This window comes from Pinus tabuliformis, chromosome 1_2, assembly GCF_031772625.1.
Source record: "Pinus tabuliformis cultivar Carrire ecotype Pingquan chromosome 1_2, CPIR1, whole genome shotgun sequence".
Classification (NCBI taxonomy): domain Eukaryota; kingdom Viridiplantae; phylum Streptophyta; class Pinopsida; order Pinales; family Pinaceae; genus Pinus; species Pinus tabuliformis.
The window spans coordinates 494,051,076-494,059,198 of NC_142298.1; positions in this window are offsets into that span (position 1 = coordinate 494,051,076).

Here is an 8,123-nt window from a genome sequence, read left to right on the forward strand (position 1 = left end):
GCAGCCTTATTCAAAGTACCTTTCTTATACCTTATTACCAAATGGAACTGTTGCAAGAAGCCCATCCATCTGAAGTGTCGTGACTGTTGTAACTTCCTTGGTGATTGCAAGTACTGTAAGGGCTGATGGTCGGTATGTATAACAGTTTCTTTGCCCATCAAGTAGTGTTTCCACTTTTTGATGCTTTGCACCAACGCATACAACTCCTTATCATATGTAGGATAATTTACAACAACACCATTAAAAGTTTCAGAATGAAAAGCAATAGGCTTACCATGTTGTAGAAGAACTGCACCCATAGCATAATCACTAGCATCAGTTTGTATCTCAATGGTTGTCTCAAATCCGGTAATGCAAGGACTGGAGCTGAACTAATCTTCTCTTTCAAAGATTCGAAAGCTTTTTGCTACTTGCCTCCCCATTGGAAAGCATGCTTCACACTTGTCACTGCATGCATAGGAGCTGCTATAGAAGAGAAGTTAGAGATAAACTTCCTCCAATATTGAGCTGCACCCAAAAAACGTCTTACCTCTGTTATGGATTTGGGAGTAGGCCACTTCACAATAGCCTCAATCTTAGCAGGATCAATTCTCAAAGCACCTCCTCCTACTATGTGTCCCAAATAAACCAAAGAATTCTTTCCAAATTCACACTTTGACATTTTAAGAAATAATTGATTCTTCTTCAAAACATCAAGTACTCTAACATGCATGACATGATCTTCTCTAGACTTGCTGAAAATTAAGATGTCATCTAAGTAGACAATAACGAAATCATCAAGAAAAGGATGCAAGACATCATCCATTACCCGCATGAAAGTTGCAGGTGCATTGCACAAACCAAATGGCATCACAAGCCACTCAAAGTGTCCTTGTTTGGTTTTAAAGGCTGTCTTCCAAATGTCACTTTCTTCAATTCTTACTTAATGATATCCACTACGCAAGTCTAGCTTAGTGAAATATCGAGCATCTTTCAGCTGGTCTAGCAAATCATCTATCCTTGGGAGTGGGTAACGATTCTTTACCGTTATCTTGTTCAAGGCCCTGAAATCAACACACATACGCCAAGTGACATCTTTCTTTGGAATCAATACAATCGGTGACCCACATGGCGAAGTACTTGGCCTTATGAAACCCTTGTACAACAAGTCCTTGATTTGCTTCTTTATTTCAACATTCTCCATAATAGACATGCGGTACATGCCCATGTTTGGAAGAGGACAATCTGGATGCAAATGGATTTCATGCTGAATCTCCCTCTTAGGAGGCAAACCTGTTGGCTCCTGAAACATCTCATGATATGCATCAACTACATCATACAGATCTGATTTAAGTTTTGGATCACAATTGTCAAATGACTCATGATTTACATCAACCTTGGGCTTAATCATAAGAAGAACAAAATTCTTACTTGAATTGACCAGCCTTTTTACCTGTCCTGCATTCACCATCGCTATATTTGTCTTCTTGCGATGAGCTCTACCAATGAACTCTTTGCCATCTTTGAACAAATGATATTTGTTTTCATGGTGATGAAAGATAGCTTTCCTGTCAAACAAGTAAGGACTTCCCAAAACAATTCCTGCTATATCAAAAGGTACCACATCAAGTTCAACTGTGTCAATAAAATGTGCAGTAATTGCAAAGCGCAATGTGCACTTTCTTGAAACTTGTAAATTTGCATCCTTGCAAATCCATCGAAGTGGATATGGCTTCGGATGTGGAACGGTCTCAAGTTTAAGCTGCGTGACCAAGTCCTCTGATATAAGGTTTGCTTGTGACCCACTATCAAAAAGTGTGTCAATTTTAGTATGTTTTGAAATCACCCTCACATGAAACAATTCAATTCTTTCTTCCTCATTAGGAGCTTGTACATGGCAGTTTGAGGTACTAGTGCTAGCTTGAGTTTCAATTTCTTTTCCCTTCAAGTTTTTCAAACCCATGGCTGCAATTTTGGTTTCATCACCTGAATCTTCCCCTAAATCTTGTGGTGTAGATGTAGTAGCAGCAGTTTTCTGTTTCCCTTTGGATTTGTTAAATTGAGGTCTTTTTTCAAGATATAATTTCCAACAGTTTTTCTCCTCATGGCCTGGTTTAGAACAGTGTTTACAGATCACTTTCTCACTCTCCTGTTTGGAAGATGCATTCTTTTTTCTCTTTCCCTTGGAGGTTTTCTCTTTGTTTTTCCCCTTGGGGGGCTTGTTTCTACCCACTTCAAATGTGTTTTTTCCCCTTGCCTCTAAATGGGTAGCTTGGAGACAAACCTCATACAGGCTAGTAGGGTTAAACATCAAGATGGTGTGTCTAAGGTAGCTATGCAAGCCACCAATGTATTTCAGCAAGGTTTCCTGAGTCTACAAATCTACCCCTAACAAGAGAGCTCTTCTCCTAAATTCTTGGGTGTAGTCTTGGACACTCTGACGCTTAAGTTGTCTGAAATTTTGCCAATTCATAATGGCCTTCTACATGTGAGCAAGAGGATAAAACTATTTTTTAATGGCTAACAAAAATTCAGGCCATGTTAAGGTAACCTTACCAAATTTCTTGATCTCCTCTTTAGTCTTGGCCTCCCACCAGACCAATGCTGCTCCATCCATTCTCAAAGAAGCCAACTGAATCTTTGTGGCATCATCATGCATATTTTGGATCCTCAAGTAAACTTCCAACTGCCTAATCCAGTTGTCAAGCTTTTCTGCATTCACTTCACCATTAAACATAGGTAATTCAAATTTTACATCAAGCTTCAAAGAAGGAATTTTTCCAGAGGATCTATGCTTATGAACAGAAGAAGACGAAGATGAAGAGGAAGAAGGTGAAGATGGGGGTGGTGGATCACCATTTCCTCCATGTCCTTTCTTGGAATGATCATCATCCTTCTTACCTCCTGAAGAGCCCTCTCCTTCATGTGGATGTTTGGACCCTTCTCCAGCCAATTTCTCATTTCTTTCTTGGTACAATATCCTCACCATTTCAGTGAGGTCCAAGAAAGCCTTTTTGAAGACTCTTTCTTCTTCTCTTGGATCTGTCTCTGTAGGAATTTCTCCTTCATGTTCAGATATTGTTGAAGCTTCTGTTGAGACTCTTGAGGGTGAAATTGAAGGTGGAGGTGATGGCTCTCTGGCCTTCCTTGACTGAGGATTCTCTCGTTCTCTAGTCAATTGTCCTTCCCTTCTTTTAAGTTTCAACCTAGTAAGCATCAATACTTTGCAAGACAGTTAGAAGATCTTTGCGCAAAAACCCTGGGCTCTGATACCAACTTGATCTGAATTTGAAACTACTTGAAATTTGTTTGCAAGGTATTCAATTCAGAATTAAACATGTTTAAAAGATTTCCATGTCTTGCAGAAAGAAAACACATGAAATTTGTAGCTGTTCATGACCCATTTAAGCATAGCAGAGTTATTTCCTTTTACTGTTTAACACATTAAAATGAATTTGATCTACAAAATAAATTGACCACAAATGCAAAAGAAGTTGATAACGCAGTTTACCCCCTCCAGGGCTACGTCTGCTAGGTCCAAAGCTCCCAACCGGGCTTGTCCTTGTTTTTATTAAATGCTCAAATTGAAAATACAGCTGAATAGAAGCATCTACAGGAGAAATAGATGGTAAAAATGGATTCATAACACTTGAATCCTTCAGGATTGACTATTGGATCACCTCCAATGGATACCTGCAACCGTATACAGTCTTCACAAAACTGGACCCTGGTGGCTCCTAGAACTTTCACGGCTCCAAAACCTCTGCAAATGACCTCAGATGGCTGTAAGACCTGCACCAATGGATTTAGAAGGTCGAAATTACCCAAAAAAAAAAAAAATTCGTCCAAAACCGACTTTCCTAGCCAAAGTTATGGCCATTTAAAGTTTCTTCAGTTTGCCCCTAGAAAAACTCCAGCTAACTTTAGTTAACTCTAGATGGCTCCGCCAATTATTGTGGGTCCGCCAAATTTGGCGCTCCTGCCAAAATTCCTCCAACTTTACTGCAGTTACATTTAATGTTTGGGTGGTTGCCTCGGATTTCGTGTAGGCAGAATATTCCTTTTTTAATTTTTTTTTGAAAAATTAAAATTTCTAATGTTATGGACAAATTCTTCTTTTTGCCATAAATTCCTCATACGGCGACCATTTTTCGAACCGTTTGCGGCGCCAGAATCAGAAAGACGAGAAATTTCTAGTCATTCAACTTTGAACCAGTTCTAAGCACTTTAAATTTTGAGCATTTTACGACACTTAGGACATGAGCACCTGATCATGTATGGTCCCGTTTTGAGCAGTTTTGAGTAGTTTCCTGTGGAGAACTTCTGAGAGATGATGTAATCAGCTAACCTTGTTCCTCTAGGGTATGGAAAAACACTTTTAGGGACTTAGGAGCCCTTGGTTTATGGACATGTTTGTTTGGGGTTGCAGTACCCAAAAATGTCTATAGCAATCCCAATCATCAATGCATGACCATATCAACCACACAAATCATAACCTCATGCATGGAAACAACCATTAATCCATTGTACACATTGGCACATGAAGCCATCAACATGCATAATAAATGCCTAATCAACTACACATACGCATGAATGCATATCGTCGAGAATAAGCAATGAATTCTTGTAACCAACCTACAAGTTTGATACATGTAATCAAACATAAAAGAATTCAGCCTAACATACAAGGATGTAATCAAGATGCACATAATCATGTACCCAATCATATACTCCTAACGACGCATTTCATAAAATCAACATCAAGTTCCTCATGCTAACCTTACTACGATCATTATAAACATGTTGCAATGCAACAAGCACATGGAATGCAAGTGTAAGAGACACACATAAAACTCACATGCATGCATGACTAAGAATCTTCACCCAAGGATAGTGCAACCATGCTCTGATACTAATCTGTAACATCCCCTCCTCCCAGGTCCATCCAAGCATCCAACAAGCCAGGAAAACATGTGATGAGAGAGGTCACTATAAGGGATTCAATCTACTTGGTGACCTTAAGGAAATCAAATCCATAGAACTCATCAAACAAACCCATCCACATCAGCAATTACACCGCTAGGAGACATGTCAACCACCCAGACATCAGGTCCCTAGCTTCCACTGATGTTTTAAGCCTCTTAACCCAAAGTCACTCTTATGGTATAAGCAAGATAGTGACCAACAACTCAAAGTCACTCTCATAATCCTCTGTGCTAGCGACTGTGGAATTTTCTCAGTAGACCTATTCCAGTGACCACGAGATTTGAGCAACTTTTGTAGCCCGGAATCCTGACCTCTACCCAGAACTTGCTACAACCTTCAAAATCCATCAAAGACATGATAACAATGACTAATTCTGAGCATCCCCAACTAGGACTGACATTCTGTCAAACACTTGGCATTAATGCAATCTACAGGTCTAGGATACAAGACAGAGCATACATGAATGAAAGAACTTATGAAACATAGCCAGAAGGATCACCTCCTTCTCCATTGAACTATTATATCCTCAATTAGGTCTTGCATCCATCCATTTAACAATTACAAGTAAATACATGAAATAACCATGACATGACCCAATCATTTAACAATGCTTATAACCAACATAAAATCATATAAATATCAGAGATATGAAGACCATTTAATCCACATATAAACCAGTGCAAAAGTAAGAGAACTTAGCTTTTATTAGTCATAGAAAAATCTAACTATGTTTGAGACTTCCATGTACCACCTGACCATAGACATGGCTAAACCCTCTCTCTCTTTCAGCGAGTCATGCATGTTCCATATTCATGAATGTGGGATCTCATAAAACAACGAATCCAAGAACAACCAAGGGAATCCAGAGGTTAAACCACCTCCACCCTCACCAAACTATGATCACACCAAAACCAGTGGCCTGATCACAACCGAATCGAACTTGGGAAGCCATCTGGAATCTATCACTATCCTTGAGTATTTTTTTATCTCCTTGTCTCTCAGGTTTTACCACAATCCAATCCTAGATCACTAGGCCCTAAACCAAGACTAGTCTCTCAGGATTTACCGCAATCCAAACCCAGGTCACTAGGCCCTAAATTGAGACTCCTCCCTTGGGCTTTACTATGTATCCTGCCAAGGCTGGTCAAGGTATTCCTAGGCCTTTGGGAGTGAAACTTGAGACCACCTCTGCCCCATATTCCAAAATCCATTCAGCAAACCAAAGCTCAAAGGCTGAAATAAACATCCCAACATCATGGCATCTAGAAAAAGGCAAGGCTAGGATAAAAACGATTTCCAGAACCTGGAAAAACCATTCCATTGTCAGCAAGAGAAACATACACAACCATGCAAATACATGCATGTACAAACCAACTAGGAAATCACACATGCAAAAGGTTAACTACAATTATTCCTGCTGAAGTTTCTTGATCCTACTCTTCTGCCTTGATCCTTCCTTTCCTTCCTTTCCCTTTTCTTGCTTTTCCTTCCTTGATCCTAGCTATTGTGCTCCAAGAAAAATCTGAGTGACGAAGAGTGGGAGAGAGAGAGAGAATAATGATACTAATCCAAACTTGAACTGAAAAAATGTTAGGAAAATATTTCCAACTGATCCTCAGAAGCTTTTTTATGAATGAGGCATCTAATTCTTCATTTTCCATTATTTTCCTTCAATTTCCTCGTCACATGCAACCTGTGAACTTTCACCTTAATTTTCTCCTATTTTCCTTTATTTTCATAAATAAATGGGCCAAAAATTCATTTTTTTCTTTTAGTGCCTTTGTCTTAGCCTTTGCCAATTTTCCTTAGCCAAAACACACATCCAGTGATCCTCACTAGGATATATTTGTGCAACATTCATCTTGGAATAAGTGTCCCATAACCGTGGTCTTATTTTTTCTTTATTAACTTTTATTACATGAAATTTTCACCAGGGCTGTTATAGTAGGACTGGCTCTCTTTCCCTGCCAAATGTGAATAAATTATAGATGAAAGAGCATGTAGTGCTAGATGAAGCTATTCCATTACCTAGCCTCACAAATTCTCACCACAATTCATGGATCCCATTGCATCCTAAAACTGGAGGCACTCCATTTCTCATCCCCAGCTCATGGAACTGAGAGTTAGAGGTGCCAAAGATCCTAGAATTTATGATTCAGTGACTTTGTTTAGAGAATGTGGACATTCGTGGCCAAAGGATTCCACATTCACTGATCCCTTTTCGAAGGCACAAAGGCGAAGAATTGAATCGTGCAAATGATGACAAGAATATTTTATGGGGTCACAAGGAAGAAGAGGACGTTGGTTTAAGTAAAAAAATGGAACACAAGCATTCAACCTTTTGGACCTAGAAAACTATGAAGATTCTCTCTCATATTGGGATGCACCACTTCAACTACATATTCTTTGTTGACGTGAATGTCATCCATGGTCTCTCACCTTCCATAAATGGGTTAAGACTCAATGTTAATTTGAGAAGGAAGGAGAGAAGAGATGGAGTTGTATACATAAGGATAAAAATTTGTTGATGAGGATGAGAATTATCATATTGGGAGTTGTAGGTTCAAGGGTTATGTAGAGCATCAAGTAGGAAGAATGCCCAGTGGGGTTTTGAAAATCCTAGCCAGTTCATCTCAGGGAACTCCAACTACAGGGGTTATTCTTAGATTTACCAACGTCACATATAGCAACAGTTCCCCTTTTCAATCGCAGAGGGGTAGGGATGATCTTGTCAATTTCATCTTTGAAAAATTACCAAAAGTGATATTACCACTATTTCCATCCCTTTATCGAGAAACCTTAGTAAACATTCATTCATAGCATAATTGAATTATTTCCTTAATGATTCTCTTATGATCTCAAATTGAATCATTCTTCCCTTATTTATATAATTGTCTAAGAACTACATCTCACAAATGATTCTTATGTGCTTATTAGATATAGGTATTTTGATAAATTAGCAGAAAATGAATTGGCAAGAACATATTATGTCAAAACAAGATTCACGAGAGAAGCACGTACACATACACTTTCCTACAATTCTGAGAAAAGAGACTCGAATCTCTAATACTAACTGAGAAGTGACAAACATACAATAAATAATGAGTGTTTTTCAAGAAAAAGATGATGATGTAGAAGCCTTTCTTGCATGAAATAAA